We start from the raw sequence: 22,487 nt of genomic DNA on the forward strand, positions 1-22,487 counted from the left end.
CCGACCATATCGTTCCCAGAAGATGAAACAGCACGGTAAAACAGATGTGAATACCTATCACGAGCGAAACAGAAATGCGAAGATCCTTTGGAACGATAATAATAAAATCGCATGCATAGGAACCATGGATGGAACGCAAGGCAAAGGTGTAGATGGTATTATAAGCTTTGAAACGAGCGTATAGGACGAGAGAAATTGATCAAAAAATTGAGTTGAGCCCTTTGAAGTTAGGAACAACATACTTTGATGTTTTGTTTAAAGGAGAGATATTGAGCTGTGCAAAAATTGTATAGGTTCTCTGAAGGTAAATAAGATTTTGTTGCTGAGTAAATAAACGAGATTTCAAGTTTCTCTTGAATATTGGAAATTTAAAGGTTTTGATGGTATTTTATCGTTATATTACTTCTAAATTTTAAAGGACCAAATCACATTGCTGAAATTTTTAAAGTCTTTCTATATCTTTGAGGAAGTAAGATAAGGTTGATAGATGGTCGTTGTTGGTACTTAACCGAGTATGATCATATAGTCGATTAAATGAAATTTCTATTCTTTCAGATATATATCATCAAATATATATTATATATCAATGTTAATTGTTATCTGTGTTGGCGTAGTGAATAAACACATTGATGTTCGGTGTTTCGATTATCAGAATTATAATCGATGTTAAATGTATAGAGTGTCAAAAAATTATTTGTTATAGCTGTGGAAGATGGAGATCTGTTAGAGAAAATGGATCATGAAATTGATCTTGAGTATAATTTTCGGACAAAATTTTTTATTGCATCGTAAAGTACTCATCACGAGAAACGAAAGTTTCAGAAAACCCCTGGATCGTAAATGATTCGTTCTTTTGAAAAAAGCTGTTTAAAATTTCTTATATTAATCCTTATACTAATTGTGTATAGTAATTATATTTAGTATATTATGTTATAAATAATGGTTAATATAAGTATCAAAACAAATAGACAACAATTAATTAGATAACATCGTAATAACATAATATAATATAATGGGTGTAATCATATACAGTAAAACTTAGAAAATGTGCTCTGCATGAATTCGGTGAAAATTATCCTTTGTTCCGTGGTATATATAGGCAAAAACGAATGGTAGACCGCAGCATAATAGTTTCCAACCATCCACAATTGTTCTAATTCCTCACTCGACGTCTTTCATGTTCATTCATGTAGGAAAAAGTATGTTATCGTTTAATAATAAGCTTTTAAGCGTTTAATAACATCTCGTCGAGTAGAAATTCCACACGAAGCAGTGAGAAAAATAATATTTGAAGAAGATCTATGTTCTCAGGTTCGTCGTGTGCCAGAACTTTGTAGGATAGATTGTATCATGCGATGAAAATTTTATACTTATAAGTTGAGAAAATTGGAACGAAAATTCACGTTGTCTCAAAGATATCTTGTTTTTGGATAGAAATAGTTACTTTACTAACAACATTCTCAATATTAAGGATATCGCCATCTTAGATTTAATCAAAGCCGCTGGAATACGCCAGATATTTCATATCTGACTTAACATGTACAGTGACGAGCGAAAAAAGTAAGCACATAAATGTAAAAGACTAATTTTTCAAGTGATCGGTAAAGATTAGGTAACAGTAACTACAAGTTATTATTAACGAAATGTAATAGTTAATTTTCATTAACATTAATAATGTACAAAACATTTTACAAAAATGGATATCTCAAACCATGTTTACAGTTTTGCACATTAATTATACTCGTCGAATCAAGGTTTCAACATAGTATTTCGTTCACTAGTACTACTTCACGTTTATTATATCCAATAGAATTAACTACTATTTAGGTAAATTATTTTTTGGGATGGTCAAATAATGCTCTTTTCTCATTATACCTTCGACATTCGCTTTTTACATAAAATCAACGGGCTGTGTTTACACTTTTGTCAACTTTTGCTTGTCACTGCATATCAAGGAAGATTGAAATATAAAGTAATTCGCACAAAATAGTAGATATTAGTATTGATGTTATTGTATTCCATATTTGACCTTAAAACATGAATCAAATATGAAAAATCAGTCTAAGTATTAATGAAATTTCAAACATTTTTTCTAAAAGAACGGAACTTTCCTTTCTAATGAGCACTATATGATGCAATAGAAAAACAATTTGACACTGAAAATTGTGGTCAAGATCAATTTTGCGCTACACTTATTTAACCAATTTTCATCAAATCGAAGGTGTAGAATGGCTTGAAAAAGAAACCGCGATAAATACTTTTTTGACACTTTGTACAAAGGTGTATATCAATGTGTATATCGATACACATACTCTGTATGTGTATATCCGTGGAATATATATCCGTTTTTCGAAGCAAAATGTTATCTACCTGTTCAAAAGAGCAAAGCAAAAACACTACATAGAGGGTTTGTTACTGTTGACACTCTGTATTTCCGTGCGCAAAGTATCCAACCAGATATCCAGGAACAGCTTTCAGGGAACGAGATTGAATGTTGATTGAACATACCTATTTGATCGAATATATTTAATATGGCAATGTTACGTATAACAATATACGTATGGAATTTTAAATGTCATGAGGGTTGCAGCGGACTCGATTTTAATTACATTAAACATTTTGCTCATTGATGACCTTACCTTAATTTTTTTCTCCTTCCTCACTTTCTTCTCCTATGCGAGTGACACAGCAAGATTGATAGTAACAAGCGATTTCATTAAAACACAATCTCCTTTTCCATTTGATGAACACGATACGAGACGAGGGAATGATTTAGGAACACGACTTTCGAGCGGTTTCAACAACTATTAAGTTTCATTTATAGCAACGAACACTGCCAAAGACGCAATCAAGAAGCTTCGCGTAGGTGCCGTAGATGACGTAGATGAAAAAAGGTAGATCAAACGTAAATGACGAAATTATACATTAATTTATTTTAACGCGTTAAAATTACGCTAATGACAGTTGCTCCTTTCTATCCGTTCATATATTTAAGCCCTATATGCAACAAAGTGAATGTAGCATCTGCAAGCGTGTTAATTGGACAACGACGAATTTCGTTTCGCAAACACGGACACGTGAAACATTTTGAAGTTACGCGGACGCGAGAGTAATTCGTTCCCTTAAATTGCTCAATTTCCATTTCTTTCGCCATGTATATTCGAGTACTGCATTTGAATTGCAGAGCAGTCGGAAGTAACGGCGCACGTCGTTGATATATCGACAGGAACATGAATTCTTTTTTCATCGACCTATTAAACCGAATCAAGTTTTCAAATTCAATCATTTAATTTCATCGTTTTACATCGAACGTTTCAATCTTTTTTCTTTTAAATACCTTACCTATATTTCATCTCGTTGAATATTCCATATTTTTAATGCTACTACCACTTATTGGTAATTACAAATATGTAATTATCGTTCTGAAGTTAGAAATTCGAAATAACATTCGTCAGTATATGATTCTACGTTTTATATAGAGTAGTAAAAATGATACAATGAGTTTCGGTAAATAACCAATAAAAATTTTTGTTCCTTTTTCTTTTTCTTTTCTTTTGTTTTTTTTTTTTTTTTTTTTTTTTTTTTTGGTTTTATGTATCCAAGGTCGAGAATAAACTATGTGCACGTTTCTTTTTTTTTTACGTATGTTTTTTTTTATTTTTTATTTATTTATTAAAATTCACAATTTGTCCAATTTGGACATTTGGTGGAATTTTTTAACCGTTAAATTAGCATGTTGGTGGCTACCCCCAGCGGGATACCATCCTCGTGTTTGTTAGGTTATGTCCTTTATAAGGTCTGCTGGGTGCTTCCTTTTTAGTCTTCTGTCCATGTTTATGGTTTTGTATGTTTCGGCAGGTAACCGGTTTGGGTGTGTTGCTATTCTTGATTTGTATTTCTCGGAGTATCTGCTAATTTCTTCCTTGACCGTTGGGATTCCCAGGTCCCTTCGTATATCTTCGTTTCTGACGTACCAAGGTCCGTTTACTATTGTTCTGAGGATTTTAGCCTGTATTACCTCTATTTTGTTTATATGGCTCATTGCTGCCGTCCCCCATAGTGGTATTCCGTACGTCCAGATTGGTTTTATGATCGTTTTATATATTTTTAATTTATTTTCAATGCTTAATTTGGATTTTCGGCTTGTTAGCCAATGCATTTGTCTCCTTGTTTTCTGTATTTTTTCTACTATTGATTTGATGTGTAGTTTCCATGTTAGTTGTGTATCTAAGTGGAGTCCTAGGTATTTGACATGCTTTGTTTGCGTTATATGTGTGCCGTTCAATAGGATGTTTGGTGGTATCTTTTTTCGTAGCGTGAATGTAATATGGTTGCATTTATTGGGGTTTGCTTTTATTGGTTTTTCTTGTAGCCAATTTTCTATTTTTATGATATGTTCTTGTAGTATTTTGACTGCCGTTTCTGGGTTAGTATGCCTGACTAGTATAGCTGTGTCGTCCACGAATGTCAATACTGTGCTGTTGGTAGTTGTTGGTATGTTCGCCGTGTATAATTTTTTTTTTTTTTTCTTTTTTTTAATTTATTTATTTAAATTCACTATTTGTCCAATTTGGACATTTGGTGGAATTTTTTAGCGGTTACATTAGCATGTTGGTGGCTACCCCCAGCGGGGTACCATCCTCGTGTTTGTTAGGTTATGTCCTTTATAAGGTCTGCTGGGTGCTTCCTTTTTAGTCTTCTGTCCATATTTGTGATTTTGTATGTTTCCGCAGCTAGCCGGTTTATGTGTGTTGCTATTCTTGATTTGTATTTCTCGGAGTATCTGCTGATTTCTTCCTTGACCGTTGGCATTCCCAGGTCCCTTCGTATATCTTCGTTTCTGACGTACCAAGGTCCGTTTACTATTGTTCTGAGGATTTTAGCCTGTATTACCTCTATTTTGTTTATATGGCTCATTGCTGCCGTCCCCCATAGTGGTATTCCGTACGTCCAGATTGGTTTTATGATCGTTTTATATATTTTTACTTTATTTTCTGTGCTTAGTTTGGATTTTCGGTTTGTTAGCCAATACATTTGTCTCCTTGTTTTCTGTATTTTTTCTACTATTGATTTGATGTGTAGTTTCCAGGTAAGTTTTTGATCTAAGTGGAGTCCTAGGTATTTGACATGCTTTGTTTGCGTTATATGCGTACCGTTCAATAGGATGTTTGGTGGTATCTTTTTCCGTAGCGTGAATGTAATATGGTTGCATTTATTGGGGTTTGCTTTTAATTGTTTTTCTTGTAGCCAATTTTCTATTTTTACGATATGTTCTTGTAGTATTTTGACTGCCGTTTCTGGGTTAGTATGCCTGACTAGTATAGCTGTGTCGTCCGCGAATGTCAATACTGTGCTGTTGGTAGTTGTTGGTATGTTCGCCGTGTATAATGTGTATAGTATTGGGCCTAGGACGCTTCCTTGTGGTACCCCGGCCTTGATGTCTTTAACTTGAGAATGTGTGTCCTTGATTTTTATTACGAAGGTTCTGCTGCTTAGGTAGGATTTTATTAAATGGTGTATTTGCTCCGGGAATTGTTTCCTAATTGTTTGTAGTAGACTTTCATGGTTAATTTTATCGAATGCTTTCTCTATGTCTATAAAGAGGGCTGTGCAGTATTCCTTGTTTTCTAGTGCTACTATTATTTCGTTTATAAGCCTGTGCATTTGCTCTATCGTGGAGTGTTTGTTTCTGAAACCAAATTGGTGATCCGGTATTAGTTTTTTTGTCTCTATTATTGGTTTTATGCGGTCGTATATTATCTTTTCCAGTATTTTGGAAAATACTGGGAGCAGTGATATTGGTCTGTAAGATGCAGTTTGGTGCGGGTCTTTGCCTGGTTTGTGTAACATTTTGATTTGTGCTAATTTCCATGGTTTGGGGAAGTATTGAATTCTTAGAATTGCATTGAATATTATTGTAATTAGTCTTATTGCTTTTGGCGGAAGGTTTTTCAAGATTTTACCATTGATTAGGTCGATTCCTGGTGCTTTGTTGTTTTTTGTTTTATCAATTATGTTTCTAATTTCTTGTGCCGATGTTTTAGGTATGGTGTATTCCTTGTCGGCTGTGGTAGTAGTGGTTTGTGGATCCTCCTCCGTATGGCTTTTGAGGTTGCTGTTGTTGATAATGTGTGGTGTGAATGTGTTGCAGAGGTGGTTGGAGAATTCTTCGGCTTGTTCTTCGTTGCTTCTTGCCCATGTGTTATCTGCTTTTCTGATTGCCGGGACGGGTATTATTGGCTTCCTTATTTTTTTCGTGGCTTTCCATAGTGAGTAGTTGGTGTTCTCGTGTGTGGAGAGTGTCCCTATGAACTTTGCGAATTCGTTATCGTTGTGCTCCTTTATTTTGTTTTTTATTTCCTTTGCAAGTTTGTTTAAGTGTTTTTTGTTTTCTCGGGTTCTGTATTTTTGCCATTTTGCTTTTGCTTTTCTTTTTTCTTTGATTTTGTCGAGTATTTCTTGCGGGATTGTTATTGTTTGTCTGCTGGTTGGTTCGGGAGTAGTGGTTGTCCTTGCTGCTTCCTGAATAGTTGCTGTCAATGTTGCTACTGCCTGTTCTATGTGTTCAGGAGTTTTTAACGGGATGTTGCAGTTTATTTTGCTTTCTATTATTTCTTTGAAAGTTTGCCATTTGGTGGTTTTGTTGCATAGTGTTTCTGGTTTGCTATAGTGAATTGGTTTGTTTCTGTATTCAATTATTATGGGTGTATGATCGGAGCTGAGCTCGAGGTTGGGTGTTATTTTTAGTTTATTTGTGCTTAGTCCCCTTGTAACTGCAAAGTCCAGAAGATCTGGTTTTTTGTTCAGGTCAGTCGGCCAATGTGTCGGTGTTCCTGTGGATAATATATTGAGGTTATTATTTCTTATGTATTTTTCCAGTGTTCTACCTCGAGGTGTAATGTTTCTTGACCCCCAAAGCGTGTGCTTTGAGTTGTAGTCTCCCGCTGCGATGTACTTGTCCCCTAGGTCCTGGAAGTATTCTTCCCACATTTGTGTTGTTATTTTGTGTCGCGGAGGCACATATACTGCTGACAACTGGAAGTAGTTGCTGCTAGTTTGAACTGTAACAGTGGTTGCTTGTAAATATTCTTTGTTAACTTGGCTGTGTAGATAATGTTTGATATCGTTTCTGACTATCACTGCTGTCCCTCCGTGAGCTTTTCCTGAGGGGTGTTTGGTATCATATATGGTGTAGTATGGTATTTTCAAGTAGCTTTTTGTAGTGAAGTGTGTTTCTGAGACAAGTAGTATGTCTATATTGTTATTGTATATGAATGTTTTAATTTCGAGGGCCCGTTGTTGCAGGCCATTTGAGTTCCAGGCTGCTATTTTTAGAGTGTCCGTTTTTATTTTTTGCTTAGCACGTTTGTAATTAGTTGTAGCATGACTGTGATTTGTTGAGTTTGCTGTTTTAGTACTGCATTTTGTTCGCTTATCATTCTGGTTAGCATTTCGGTGTTCTTTATGGATTGTTTGAGTAGTTCTTTGATTTCTGCAGTGTCATTGTTACTATTGCTGTGGTATTGGTTGTGTGTATGTGTTGATTGGCTGGTTATTTGAGCATAGCTTAGACCACCAATGGTGTTGGTGCTGATAGGTTTGGTGTTTGTTGCTTGCTCTGTACTTGGAATTATTTCAGGATTTGTGCTGTCCTGTTGGGCTTGTGTGTTAGTGATTGTTCTGCTTCGTAGGGACGGGAACAGTTTACGTTGTAATTGTTTTCTTACTTCACATCCTTTATAGCTGGCTGGGTGGTTTCCGTTACAGTTGTAGCATTTAACCTCCTCAATTTTTCCCGTGGATGGGCAGTGTGTCGTGAGATGATTTTTTGCGCATTTAACGCATGCCGGGGTTCTATTACAATAGTTTTTGGTGTGTCCGTATTGTTGGCATCTTATGCATTGTGGGATTTCTTTTTTATGTCTGGGTGGCTCCACTTTTACTATTGTGTTTAGTAATTTTTCTATATCGTATATTTCCTTATTGTTGTTTTTAGGTTCTAGTTCAACTAGGAATAGCGGTAGTGGTTGTTTGGTATCGTATTTGTTTATGTTATTTATTGACCTTACTTGGTGTCCGATTTTTGCCAGTTCTTCACTTATTTTTCCAGTATTTGTTTTTGGGTGTAGTCCCCTGATTACTGCTTTGTAGCTTTTGTCTGTTTTGAGCTGAAAAGTGTGATATGCTGCATTTTTTTCCTTTAGTGATCTTGTAATTTTTCTGAATGTTTCTGGGGTGTTGGTTTGTACTTTAACCTGGTCTATTTTTATCTGTTTGATGATGTAGTTGTCTTTCCCTGCGATGTTGTTTAGCAGTTCGATGAGGGGGTCAATTATTTTTGCGTCTACGTATATGGGTGGTGGTTTGGGTGTACGGTTTGTCGGACTTTCAGTTGGGTCCGTTGCTGCCTCTTCTGGCAGTGCGCTGAATGGATTGTGCAGTTTGATATCTTGTAGCCATTGTTTTTTTTCATATGTATCAATTTTCCTCGCGCTTGCGAGCGGGGTTACCTTCCGTTTTTTGCTGGAGGTTGCCACCGTCCAGCTTTCTTCCTGGTGTATTGGTATGTTTTGCTCTTCGTCGGATTGTGTTGTTTCCATAATATCATCATTTTTCTCTACATATGTAGAGTCTGTAGCTTTATTTATGAAAAATGTTTCACCGGAGTTAATTATTTTTATTGGTGGAATCTGCATGATTCCACGTTTTGTCTATTTTTGGCTTTAACTTTGTCCCTATCTCTTCTCTCTTGCCGCACTTTCACTGGAGCACTGTTTCGCACGTCCGTTTAGGTCGCCTGCCCAGGCGGAACTCCCGCCGTGTATAATGTGTATAGAATTGGGCCTAGGACGCTTCCTTGTGGTACCCCGGCCTTGATGTCTTTAACTTGAGAATGTGTGTCCTTGATTTTTATTACGAAGGTTCTGCTGCTTAGGTAGGATTTTATTAATTGGTGTATTTGCTCCGGGAATTGTTTCCTAATTGTTTGTAGTAGACTTTCATGGTTAATTTTATCGAATGCTTTCTCTATGTCTATAAAGAGGGCTGTGCAGTATTCCTTGTTTTCTAGTGCTACTATTATTTCGTTTATAAGCCTGTGCATTTGCTCTATCGTGGAGTGCTTGTTTCTGAAACCAAATTGGTGATCCGGTATTAGTTTTTTTGTCTCTATTATTGTTTTTATCCGGCAATATATTATTTTTTCCAGTATTTTGGAAAATACTGGAAGCAGAGATATTGGTCTGTAAGATGCAGTTTGGTGCGGGTCTTTGCCTGGTTTATGTAACATTTTGATCTGTGCTAATTTCCATGGTTTGGGGAAGTATTGAATTCTTAGAATTGCATTGAATATTATTGTCATTAGTCTTATTGCTTTTGGCGGAAGGTTTTTCAAGATTTTACCATTGATTAGGTCGATACCTGGCGCTTTGTTGTTTTTTGTTTTATCAATTATGTTTCTAATTTCTTGTGCTGATGTTTTAGGTATGGTGTATTCCTTGTCGGTTGTGGTAATAGTGGATTGTGGATCCTCCTCCGTATGACTTTTGAGGTTGCTGTTGTTGATAATGTGTGGTGCGAATGTGTTGCAGAGGTGGTTGGAGAATTCTTCGGCTTGTTCTTCGTTGCTTCTTGCCCATGTGTTATCTGCTTTTCTGATTGCCGGGACGGGTATTATTGGCTTCCTTATTTTTTTCGTGGCTTTTCATAGTGAATAGTTGGTGTTCTCGTGTGTGGAGAGTGTCCCTATGAACTTTGCGAATTCGTTATCGTTGTGCTTCTTTATTTTGTTTTTTATTTCCTTTGCAAGTTTGTTTAAGTGTTTTTTGTTTTCTCGGGTTCTGTATTTTTGCCATTTTGCTTTTGCTATTCTTTTTTCTCTGATTTTGTCGAGTATTTCTTGCGGGATTGTTATTGTTTGTCTGCTGGTTGTTTCGGGTGTAGTTGTTGTCCTTGCTGCTTCTTGAATAGTTGCTGTCAGTGTTGCTACTGCCTGTTCTATGTGTTCAGGCGTTTTCAACGGGATATTGCAGTTTATTTTGCTTTCTATTATTTCTTTGAAAGTTTGCCATTTGGTGGTTTTATTGCATAGTGTTTCTGGTTTGCTATAGTGTATTGGTTTGTTTCTGTATTCAATTATTATGGGTGTATGATCGGAGCTGAGCTCGAGGTTGGGTGTTATTTTTAGTTTATTTGTGTTTAGTCCCCTTGTAACTGCAAAGTCCAGAAGATCTGGTTTTTTGTTCAGGTCAGTCGGCCAATGTGTCGGTGTCCCTGTGGATAATATATTGAGGTTATTATTTCTAATGTATTTTTCCAGTGTTCTGCCTCGAGGTGTAATGTTTCTTGACCCCCATAGCGTGTGCTTGGAGTTGTAGTCTCCCGCTGCGATGTACTTGTCCCCTAGGTCCTGCAAGTATTCTTCCCACATTTGTGTTGTTATTTTGTGTCGCGGAGGCACATATACTGCTGACAACTGGAAGTAGTTGCTGCTAGTTTGAACTGTAACAGTGGTTGCTTGTAAATATTCTTTGTTAACTTGGCTGTGTAGATAATGTTTGATATCGTTTCTGATTATCACTGCTATCCCTCCGTGAGCTTTTCCTGAGGGGTGTTTGGTATCATATATGGTGTAGTATGGTATTTTCAAGTAGCTTTTTGTAGTGAAGTGTGTTTCTGAGACAAGTAGTATGTCTATATTGTTACTGTATATGAATGTTTTAATTTCAAGGGCCCGTTGTTGTAGGCCGTTTGAGTTCCAGGCTGCTATTTTTAGAGTGTCCGTTTTTATTTTTTGCTTAGCACGTTTGTAATTAGTTGTAGCATGACTGTGATTTGTTGGGTTTGCTGTCTGAGTACTGCGTTTTGTTCGCTTATCATTCTGGTTAGCATTTCGGTGTTCTTTATGGATTGTTTGAGCAGTTCTTTGATTTCTGCAGTGTCATTGTTACTATTGCTGTGGTATTGGTTGTGTGTATGTGTTGATTGGCTGGTTACTTGAGCGTAGCTTAGACCACCAATGGTGTTGGTGCTGTTAGGTTTGGTGTTTGTTGCTTGCTTTGTATTTGGTATTATTTCAGGTTTTATGCTGTCCTGTTGGGCTTGTGTGTTAGTGATTGTCCTGCTTCGTAGGGGCGGGAACAGTTTGCGTTGTAGTTGTTTCCTAGCTTCGCAACCTTTGTAACTGGCTGGGTGTTTTCCGTTGCAGTTGTAGCATTTCACCTCCTCTATATTTCCCGTGGATGGACAGTGTATCGTAAGATGATTTTTTGCGCATTTAACGCATGCCGGGGTTCTATTGCAATAGTTTTTAGTGTGTCCATATTGTTGGCACCTTATGCATTGTGGGATTTCTTTTTTATGTCTAGGTGGCTCCACTTTTACTATTGTGTTTAGTAATTTTTCTATATCGTATATTTCTTTGTTGTTGTTTTTAGGTTCTAGTTCAACTAGGAATAGCGGTAACGGTTGTTTGGTATCGTATTTGTTGATGTTATTAATTGACCTTACCTGATGTCCGATTTTTGCCAGTTCTTCACTTATTTTTCCGGTATTTGTTTTTGGGTGTAGTCCCCTGATTACTGCTTTGTAGCTATTGTCGGTTTTGAGTTGAAAAGTGTGATATGCTGCGTTTTTTTCCTTTAGTGATCTTGTAATTTTTCTGAATATTTCTGGGGTGTTGGTTTGCACTTTCACCTGGTCTATTTTTATCTGTTTGATGATATAGTTGTCTTTCCCTGCGGTGTTGTTTAGTAGTTCGATGAGGGGGTCAATTATTTTCGCGTCTATGTATATCGGTGGTGGTTTGGGAATACGGTTTGTCGGACTTTCCGTTGGGTCCGTTGCTGCCTCTTCTGGCAGTGCGCTGAATGGATTGTGTAACTTGATGTCTTGTAGCCATTGTTTTTTTTCATATGTATCAATTTTCCTCGCGCTTGCGAGCGGGGTTACCTTCCGTTTTTTGCTGGAGGTTGCCACCGTCCAGCTTTCTTCCTGGTGTATTGGTATGTTTTGCTCCCCGTCGGATTATGTTGTTTCCATAATATCATCATTTTTCTCTACATATGTAGAGTCTGTAGCTTTATTTATGAAAAATGTTTCACCGGAGTTAATTATTTTTATTGGTGGAATCTGCATGATTCCACGTTTTGTCTATTTTTGGCGTTAACTTTGTCCCTTTCTCTTCCCTCTTGCCGCACTTTCACTGGAGCACTGTTTCGCACGTCCGTTTAGGTCGCCTGCCCAGGCGGAACTGTGCACGTTTCTTGTATTCGTTTCTTGTATTTTTATGAGGAATTCAGTCTTTTTACGCCACAAGAGTCTCAACGTTTTCGTTTTCACGCCTACGTTACGCTCGTTAAACACGTTGCAACAAGACCATGAATAAGGATAACAGCTTTAATGTTTTCACATGTGTTAATTTATTATTTTAGACCTTAAATATTTTATTTATAAAATCTTTATTCAAACAAGTTACCATTGTCGCTACAATAAATCAATGAACGAAATCAGTTTAAATTTAAAATATCATTTCATAATTTCTCGTCACTTGTATCTAAAAACAACAAGAAAACGGTGTATCCACATCGTGCGTAGACGGGAAATTAAAACAGTGGAGCTTAATTGAAACACTGATCATATTCCGCGATTGTAAAACAATAATAGAAAATCGTGTTTCTTTCGAAGGGTATGAAATTGTCAGGAGATTATGCCATAAATGAAATTGGAAACTGGCTGGTCAAAGGGATTAAACTCAATTAAACTGAACTGTGTTATATTGTACAAAGGCTAGAGAACTGCTACCAAATATCTGCTAGTTTAAAGGTGTCCATTATAATTATAAATTATAATTATATTTCAAATTCAATCTCCTAGTAATAAGTAAATTAATATTTTACCTAAAATCTGTGATATAGATAACAAAAATAAATTCTTTACATTATTCGTTAGTTTGCAATATAATTTGAATATTATCTTTATTTTCTGGTGTCTTTGTTATTCTTAAAAGATAAACTGCTTATTTACAAATGTAACACTGCATATGCTATTGATAAATCATTTTATATTTAATTCTGCAACCTTCAGTCATTGTTAAAACTTGTTGTTGACAATACTGTCGGTTAATAGAAATTTCTAAAATCCCCTTGTTTCTACTCGATTAAAGGGTATATTGCAGAAACTATGTTAGCTACAGTGTTAGCTACAAATCACCTTTGTCACTCCATTAAACTTATACACAATAGTATTGTTTCTTGTTTTCATTTAAAATAAAATATGTTATTGTAGGAATGAAGCAGAATGTTCAAATAATTGAAACAACTTTTTGTCCTATAATTAGTGGCTTTCATTATAAAAATTAAAAAAATTTTAATCAACGATATTTGGAAGTTTCGATCTAAAATGACCAGGAATTGAAATAGAAAATATTTTGATGCCAATAAATACGTATTCTTCACACATGAAACAAATATGAAAACAAAAATCGATGTATATGAATGAATTTTGAAATGGGGAGGAATTATATGATTATACCCATTCTCTGTTGCGTTTAATTGTTTCAATTGATGTCTCATGAGAATTTTCATCGAATTTTTTAGAGATCCTGGCTGTAAGGTCTTTTTAAAATTATAAGAACAGATTCAAATTATAACATTTGAAAACTTGTGGTTACAAAACTTACTTGTTTCTCATAATTATTTAAATGAATCTATTCGGCATTTTGAGTGACCGTCCCTTTATGGCTCGGACGGTACCTCTCCTTCCTTTGGTAAATTCCGAATTATCTTTTTTTTTTTTTTTTTTTTTATTTATTTATTTAAATTCACTATTTGTCCAATTTGGACATTTGGTGGAATTTTTTAGCGGTTACATTAGCATGTTGGTGGCTACCCCCAGCGGGGTACCATCCTCGTGTTTGTTAGGTTATGTCCTTTATAAGGTCTGCTGGGTGCTTCCTTTTTAGTCTTCTGTCCATATTTGTGATTTTGTATGTTTCCGCAGCTAGCCGGTTTATGTGTGTTGCTATTCTTGATTTGTATTTCTCGGAGTATCTGCTGATTTCTTCCTTGACCGTTGGCATTCCCAGGTCCCTTCGTATATCTTCGTTTCTGACGTACCAAGGTCCGTTTACTATTGTTCTGAGTATTTTAGCCTGTATTACCTCTATTTTGTTTATATGGCTCATTGCTGCCGTCCCCCATAGTGGTATTCCGTACGTCCAGATTGGTTTTATGATCGTTTTATATATTTTTACTTTATTTTCTGTGCTTAGTTTGGATTTTCGGCTTGTTAGCCAATACATTTGTCTCCTTGTTTTCTGTATTTTTTCTACTATTGATTTGATGTGTAGTTTCCAGGTAAGTTTTTGATCTAAGTGGAGTCCTAGGTATTTGACATGCTTTGTTTGCGTTATATGCGTACCGTTCAATAGGATGTTTGGTGGTATCTTTTTCCGTAGCGTGAATGTAATATGGTTGCATTTATTGGGGTTTGCTTTTAATTGTTTTTCTTGTAGCCAATTTTCTATTTTTACGATATGTTCTTGTAGTATTTTGACTGCCGTTTCTGGGTTAGTATGCCTGGCTAGTATAGCTGTGTCGTCCGCGAATGTCAATACTGTGCTGTTGGTAGTTGTTGGTATGTTCGCCGTGTATAATGTGTATAGTATTGGGCCTAGGACGCTTCCTTGTGGTACCCCGGCCTTGATGTCTTTAACTTGAGAATGTGTGTCCTTGATTTTTATTACGAAGGTTCTGCTGCTTAGGTAGGATTTTATTAAATGGTGTATTTGCTCCGGGAATTGTTTCCTAATTGTTTGTAGTAGACTTTCATGGTTAATTTTATCGAATGCTTTCTCTATGTCTATAAAGAGGGCTGTGCAGTATTCCTTGTTTTCTAGTGCTACTATTATTTCGTTTATAAGCCTGTGCATTTGCTCTATCGTGGAGTGTTTGTTTCTGAAACCAAATTGGTGATCCGGTATTAGTTTTTTTGTCTCTATTATTGGTTTTATGCGGTCGTATATTATCTTTTCCAGTATTTTGGAAATACTGGGAGCAGTGATATTGGTCTGTAGGATGCAGTTTGGTGCGGGTCTTTGCCTGGTTTATGTAACATTTTGATTTGTGCTAATTTCCATGGTTTGGGGAAGTATTGAATTCTTAGAATTGCATTGAATATTATTGTAATTAGTCTTATTGCTTTTGGCGGGAGGTTTTTCAAGATTTTACCATTGATTAGGTCGATTCCTGGCGCTTTGTTGTTTTTTGTTTTATCAATTATGTTTCTAATTTCTTGTGCCGATGTTTTAGGTATGGTGTATTCCTTGTCGGCTGTGGTAGTAGTGGTTTGTGGATCCTCCTCCGTATGACTTTTGAGGTTGCTGTTGTTGATAATGTGTGGTGTGAATGTGTTGCAGAGGTGGTTGGAGAATTCTTCAGCTTGTTCTTCGTTGCTTCTTGCCCATGTGTTATCTGCTTTTCTGATTGCCGGGACGGGTATTATTGGCTTCCTTATTTTTTTCGTGGCTTTCCATAGTGAGTAGTTGGTGTTCTCGTGTGTGGAGAGTGTCCCTATGAACTTTGCGAATTCGTTATCGTTGTGCTCCTTTATTTTATTTTTTATTTCCTTTGCAAGTTTGTTTAAGTGTTTTTTGTTTTCTCGGGTTCTGTATTTTTGCCATTTTGCTTTTGCTTTTCTTTTTTCTTTGATTTTGTCGAGTATTTCTTGCGGGATTGTTATTGTTTGTCTGCTGGTTGGTTCGGGAGTAGTGGTTGTCCTTGCTGCTTCCTGAATAGTTGCTGTCAATGTTGCTACTGCCTGTTCTATGTGTTCAGGAGTTTTTAACGGGATGTTGCAGTTTATTTTGCTTTCTATTATTTCTTTGAAAGTTTGCCATTTGGTGGTTTTGTTGCATAGTGTTTCTGGTTTGCTATAGTGAATTGGTTTGTTTCTGTATTCAATTATTATGGGTGTATGATCGGAGCTGAGCTCGAGGTTGGGTGTTATTTTTAGTTTATTTGTGTTTAGTCCCCTTGTAACTGCAAAGTCCAGAAGATCTGGTTTTTTGTTCAGGTCAGTCGGCCAATGTGTCGGTGTTCCTGTGGATAATATATTGAGGTTATTATTTCTTATGTATTTTTCCAGTGTTCTACCTCGAGGTGTAATGTTTCTTGACCCCCCAAAGCGTGTGCTTTGAGTTGTAGTCTCCCGCTGCGATGTACTTGTCCCCTAGGTCCTGGAAGTATTCTTCCCACATTTGTGTTGTTATTTTGTGTCGCGGAGGCACATATACTGCTGACAACTGGAAGTAGTTGCTGCTAGTTTGAACTGTGACAGTGGTTGCTTGTAAATATTCTTTGTTAACTTGGCTGTGTAGATAATGTTTGATATCGTTTCTGACTATCACTGCTGTCCCTCCGTGAGCTTTTCCTGAGGGGTGTTTGGTATCATATATGGTGTAGTATGGTATTTTCAAGTAGCTTTTTGTAGTGAAGTGTGTTTCTGAGACAAGTAGTATGTCTATATTGTTATTGTATATGAATGTTTTAATTTCGAGGGCTCGTTGTTGCAGGCCATTTGAGTTCCAGGCTGCTATTTTTAGAGTGTCCGTTTTTATTTTTTGCTTAGCACGTTTGTAATTAGTTGTAGCATGACTGTGATTTGTTGAGTTTGCTGTTTTAATACTGCATTTTGTTCGCTTATCATTCTGGTTAGCATTTCGGTGTTCTTTATGGATTGTTTGAGTAGTTCTTTGATTTCTGCAGTGTCATTGTTACTATTGCTGTGGTATTGGTTGTGTGTATGTGTTGATTGGCTGGTTACTTGAGCGTAGCTTAGACCACCAATGGTGTTGGTGCTGTTAGGTTTGGTGTTTGTTGCTTGCTTTGTATTTGGTATTATTTCAGGTTTTATGCTGTCCTGTTGGGCTTGTGTGTTAGTGATTGTCCTGCTTCGTAGGGGCGGGAACAGTTTGCGTTGTAGTTGTTTCCTAGCTTCGCAACCTTTGTAACTGGCTGGGTGTTTTCCGTTGCAGTTGTAGCATTTCACCTCCTCTATATTTCCCGTGGATGGACAGTGTATCGTAAGATGATTTTTTGCGCATTTAACGCATGCCGGGGTTCTATTGCAATAGTTTTTAGTGTGTCCATATTGTTGGCACCTTATGCATTGTGGGATTTCTTTTTTATGTCTAGGTGGCTCCACTTTTACTATTGTGTTTAGTAATTTTTCTATATCGTATATTTCTTTGTTGTTGTTTTTAGGTTCTAGTTCAACTAGGAATAGCGGTAACGGTTGTTTGGTATCGTATTTGTTGATGTTATTAATTGACCTTACCTGGTGTCCGATTTTTGCCAGTTCTTCACTTATTTTTCCGGTATTTGTTTTTGGGTGTAGTCCCCTGATTACTGCTTTGTAGCTATTGTCGGTTTTGAGTTGAAAAGTGTGATATGCTGCGTTTTTTTCCTTTAGTGATCTTGTAATTTTTCTGAATATTTCTGGGGTGTTGGTTTGCACTTTCACCTGGTCTATTTTTATCTGTTTGATGATATAGTTGTCTTTCCCTGCGGTGTTGTTTAGTAGTTCGATGAGGGGGTCAATTATTTTCGCGTCTATGTATATCGGTGGTGGTTTGGGAATACGGTTTGTCGGACTTTCCGTTGGGTCCGTTGCTGCCTCTTCTGGCAGTGCGCTGAATGGATTGTGTAACTTGATGTCTTGTAGCCATTGTTTTTTTTCATATGTATCAATTTTCCTCGCGCTTGCGAGCGGGGTTACCTTCCGTTTTTTGCTGGAGGTTGCCACCGTCCAGCTTTCTTCCTGGTGTATTGGTATGTTTTGCTCCCCGTCGGATTATGTTGTTTCCATAATATCATCATTTTTCTCTACATATGTAGAGTCTGTAGCTTTATTTATGAAAAATGTTTCACCGGAGTTAATTATTTTTATTGGTGGAATCTGCATGATTCCACGTTTTGTCTATTTTTGGCGTTAACTTTGTCCCTTTCTCTTCCCTCTTGCCGCACTTTCACTGGAGCACTGTTTCGCACGTCCGTTTAGGTCTCTGCACGTTTCTTGTATTCGTTTCTTGTATTTTTATGAGGAATTCAGTCTTTTTACGCCACAAGAGTCTCAACGTTTTCGTTTTCACGCCTACGTTACGCTCGTTAAACACGTTGCAACAAGACCATGAATAAGGATAACAGCTTTAATGTTTTCACATGTGTTAATTTATTATTTTAGACCTTAAATATTTTATTTATAAAATCTTTATTCAAACAAGTTACCATTGTCGCTACAATAAATCAATGAACGAAATCAGTTTAAATTTAAAATATCATTTCATAATTTCTCGTCACTTGTATCTAAAAACAACAAGAAAACGGTGTACCCACATCGTGCGTAGACGGGAAATTAAAACAGTGGAGCTTAATTGAAACACTGATCATATTCCGCGATTGTAAAACAATAATAGAAAATCGTGTTTCTTTCGAAGGGTATGAAATTGTCAGGAGATTATGCCATAAATGAAATTGGAAACTGGCTGGTCAAAGGGATTAAACTCAATTAAACTGAACTGTGTTATATTGTACAAAGGCTAGAGAACTGCTACCAAATATCTGCTAGTTTAAAGGTGTCCATTATAATTATAAATTATAATTATATTTCAAATTCAATCTCCTAGTAATAAGTAAATTAATATTTTACCTAAAATCTGTGATATAGATAACAAAAATAAATTCTTTACATTATTCGTTAGTTTGCAATATAGTTTGAATATTATCTTTATTTTCTTGTGTCTTTGTTATTCTTAAAAGATAAACTGCTTATTTACAAATGTAACACTGCATATGCTATTGATAAATCATTTTATATTTAATTCTGCAACCTTCAGTCATTGTTAAAACTTGTTGTTGACAATACTGTCGGTTAATAGAAATTTCTAAAATCCCCTTGTTTCTACTCGATTAAAGGGTATATTGCAGAAACTATGTTAGCTACAGTGTTAGCTACAAATCACCTTTGTCACTCCATTAAACTTATACACAATAGTATTGTTTCTTGTTTTCATTTAAAATAAAATATGTTATTGTAGGAATGAAGCAGAATGTTCAAATAATTGAAACAACTTTTTGTCCTATAATTAGTGGCTTTCATTTTAAAAATTAAAAAATTTTTAATCAACGATATTTGGAAGTTTCGATCTAAAATGACCAGGAATTGAAACAGAAAATATTTTGATGCCAATAAATACGTATTCTTCACACATGAAACAAATATGAAAACAAAAATCGATGTATATGAATGAATTTTGAAATGGGGAGGAATTATATGATTATACCCATTCTCTGTTGCGTTTAATTGTTTCAATTGATGTCTCATGAGAATTTTCATCGAATTTTTTAGAGATCCTGGCTGTAAGGTCTTTTTAAAATTATAAGAACAGATTCAAATTATAACATTTGAAAACTTGTGGTTACAAAACTTACTTGTTTCTCATAATTATTTAAATGAATCTATTCGGCATTTTGAGTGACCGTCCCTTTATGGCTCGGACGGTACCTCTCCTTCCTTTGGTAAATTCCGAATTATCTGTCCTCCCCGAGCTGCAAACCTGATGACTTAGACAGTAGGGAAAAACATCAGGGAAAACCTTTGGCTAGAAAAGTACGATAGACGAACAAAATTTAACGGCTGATGGGGAGTATCAACAACATACAAGGACAATCATCAACAAAGTGTCGTACCGTGCGGGTGAAATACTGGAGTTTCAATAAGATCCTATTATAACCATCGAGTTCAGACCATCAAACTTTGTTTGCATAAAGTAAGTGTAAACAAAGTGTCAAATTACACTAACACTCGATCTATTAAATCCGTTCCACCTTGAGCGTTAATTCATTCAAGGTTCGTGGTATCGATCGATCGGTCGGACGTGCCCGGTGGCTCTTTAGTTGATGATTTGTAACAGAATCCTTGCATTAACACAGATTCTCAGAACACACAACTTCACCCAGCAGATATCGATTACAGTCAGTTGTCACTAACGATGCTTTTATCAACAATTTCTTTACCTGATCCTCTGTTGATCCTCTGGAAGTTTTAACTATATATATTCTCTAGGAACAGTAAGATTTTAATGATATAACTTTACTAATGAGATCTTAATGTCATAAACGGTATCGAAACTTCTTAATTAATGTCGTTATCGAAGAAGAGACTCGTAATCTTCTCAAACGAAGAGCACTTGATGTTTACAAGTAGAACTCGATATCTTAGTTTCTTAAAATGTGTTTCTGTCTTTACTTTCTAAATGTAAATGTTACGTCGCGTGAAAAGGTCCGCGCGACGTACTTTAATGTCTGACCGTCCAGACCCAAACGTCATTAGAGAACCCTCAATAAAACTAAGGCCCACCATAAACCGATTCTCATTAGCTTGCAGAAACCTTGAATCCTGCAAGCATTTTCGGTTTATAGCGGGTACTTAAAAGGTCCTTAGGTTTATTGAACGTTCTTAAATATTACGGAGTAAGCTGGTAGTTATGACGGGAAAAATTGTTAATTATATGACAGGGAAAATCAGGCATTTAGAGATTAGAAACATCTGGGTTTTCCCACGAGTCATGCCGTTAGGATACTTCCATATCCCAACTTCAACCGTTAACGTCTTAGCTAATGGTAACGGGGATCTGTGTCCTCACATTCATAACGGAAAGTACGAACAACGAATCAGCTTACTTCGTTAAAAACCTCCATCGTCATTGACACAGGTAGACGTCCGAATCAGTCAGTCGTTCGAGTCAGTCGTTCGTAGTCGTTCGAGTTAGTCGTTCGTAGTAGTACGAGTTAGTCGTTCGAGTAGTACGAATCAGTCAGTCGTTCGAGTCAGTCGTCAGTGCAAGCCACCCAAGTCAACCAGTCGGAGTCAAGCAGTCGACGTCTCTTCATTCAGTCTTTCGGTTGATCCTGTTGATTCGATTCAGTCAAGGTTGGATCTGATCAATCGCCACATCTACTACGATCCACGAGCCTTCCTCTCTCAGATTGGCAGTCTGAATCTGAGCAAGATCCAGGCAATCTTCAGACTCAACGACGTTACTATTGTGTGTGATTAAACGAAGCTGTTGGAGAAAAATATAATCATAACCCTACCAATCACGGAGTTATATTAATTCAACCACCCCTATTATCTTAACGGAAATCAGGGGATCGATCTACTCGCGGCGTCGATCATTAGAATCGTAACGGGAATTTACGACTCCCGTTGACGTGTTTCCTCGCGATTGCGTCTCCCCGCGATAGCTCGAAAATACAGTAAACTTTATTCAAAACGAGCCGTTTATTCGTTACAGGCCGTTAATAAAATTGCACTTTGCACAAAGGAATTGCCGTTAATAATTTAAGATTCTCTGCTCGTCGTACAGGCTATATATCACGTAATTATTCACGACGATCGTAACGTTTAAGTCCAATTCGAGCTTAAAATCCCACGTGAGCTATACTACCACAATAGCCTGAATTTCTATTTGTTCGTTTACTGCCTGTTCGTACTGCCTGTTCATCCGTTGTAAATTACAGCAAAATCTTCTAATGTGTTCCAGAATATGTCTTCATGGAATTTTAATAATTTATTAAATCTATAGATAACAAATGTAAAACTTATTAATTTATAATTAATATAAAATAAGAGAGCACGAAACTTCCTATTTTATGGACATATTAAATATTTGTAAAAAATTCTCTATCATTAGTATCACTTTAATTACTTTAAAGGATATAATCCCATAAAGCCGTGACCCCTGAAAGAATCGATGTTCACGCGTGACAAATTGGCGTCGTATGAAAGTTCCGGTATGAACGTTACTAGAGCTGATACCAGCTAGGGGCACAGGTATATGTTCTGGGTCCATTATATATTTATAAAGGGCTGCCGATTCAACGAGTGGTCCGGGTAAATTTAAATTGTAAATAGACAGAGATTTCAAGTAAAAGCCTGGATAAGAGCGGATATGGTATGAGAGTCTGTTGTGGAAAGAGGAACAGGCTGCTTTTATTTGTAAAGTTTGAATTTCCTCTATATCGAAGGTGTTTAAGCCGCAAGTGTGTTTCATGTTAATCGTTCATGTTAATTCATTCGAGACCGAGATTTTATTGAAATACGATTCCTGGGTGTCAGTACGATCTGAATGTTTTGTTAGAATGATACTGTGCTTTTCTCTCTCTGGAATATCCTTTTCATATTTTAATTTTAAATCGATGACAATCTTAAATTTTGTACCTCATGTTTTTAAAATATAAAATTATATACTATGTTATGCTATAATGTATTATGTACAGTTATATATATTATGCCTACTGATTGATATGAATTTCTTTCGGTCTCGAATGCGTTAAAACGGAGCGCAAAGAAGTCGAAATTACTTATTGTAATTGGTAAAACATCGTGAAAGGCAAACAGATACAAGAAAGAAGTTAAACTATAAATTA

The 22,487-nt window shown here is 36.3% G+C and overlaps 1 protein-coding gene and 1 long non-coding RNA gene across 3 annotated transcripts in view; one reads left to right on the forward strand and one right to left on the reverse strand.

The window, feature by feature from the left end:
• Positions 1 to 22,487, forward strand: part of LOC126927944 (uncharacterized) — a 79,907-nt gene that overhangs the window by 26,587 nt on the left and 30,833 nt on the right. The window lies entirely within an intron of this gene.
• On the reverse strand, positions 2,360 to 3,091 carry LOC126927950 (uncharacterized). Its single transcript, XR_007716086.1, has 2 exons — positions 2,640 to 3,091; positions 2,360 to 2,508 (listed from the first exon to the last, which is right to left on the reverse strand). It is a non-coding gene; the product is annotated as an uncharacterized LOC126927950 (long non-coding RNA).

Source organism: Bombus affinis, unplaced genomic scaffold (assembly GCF_024516045.1).
Source record: "Bombus affinis isolate iyBomAffi1 unplaced genomic scaffold, iyBomAffi1.2 ctg00000357.1, whole genome shotgun sequence".
Taxonomy (NCBI): domain Eukaryota; kingdom Metazoa; phylum Arthropoda; class Insecta; order Hymenoptera; family Apidae; genus Bombus; species Bombus affinis.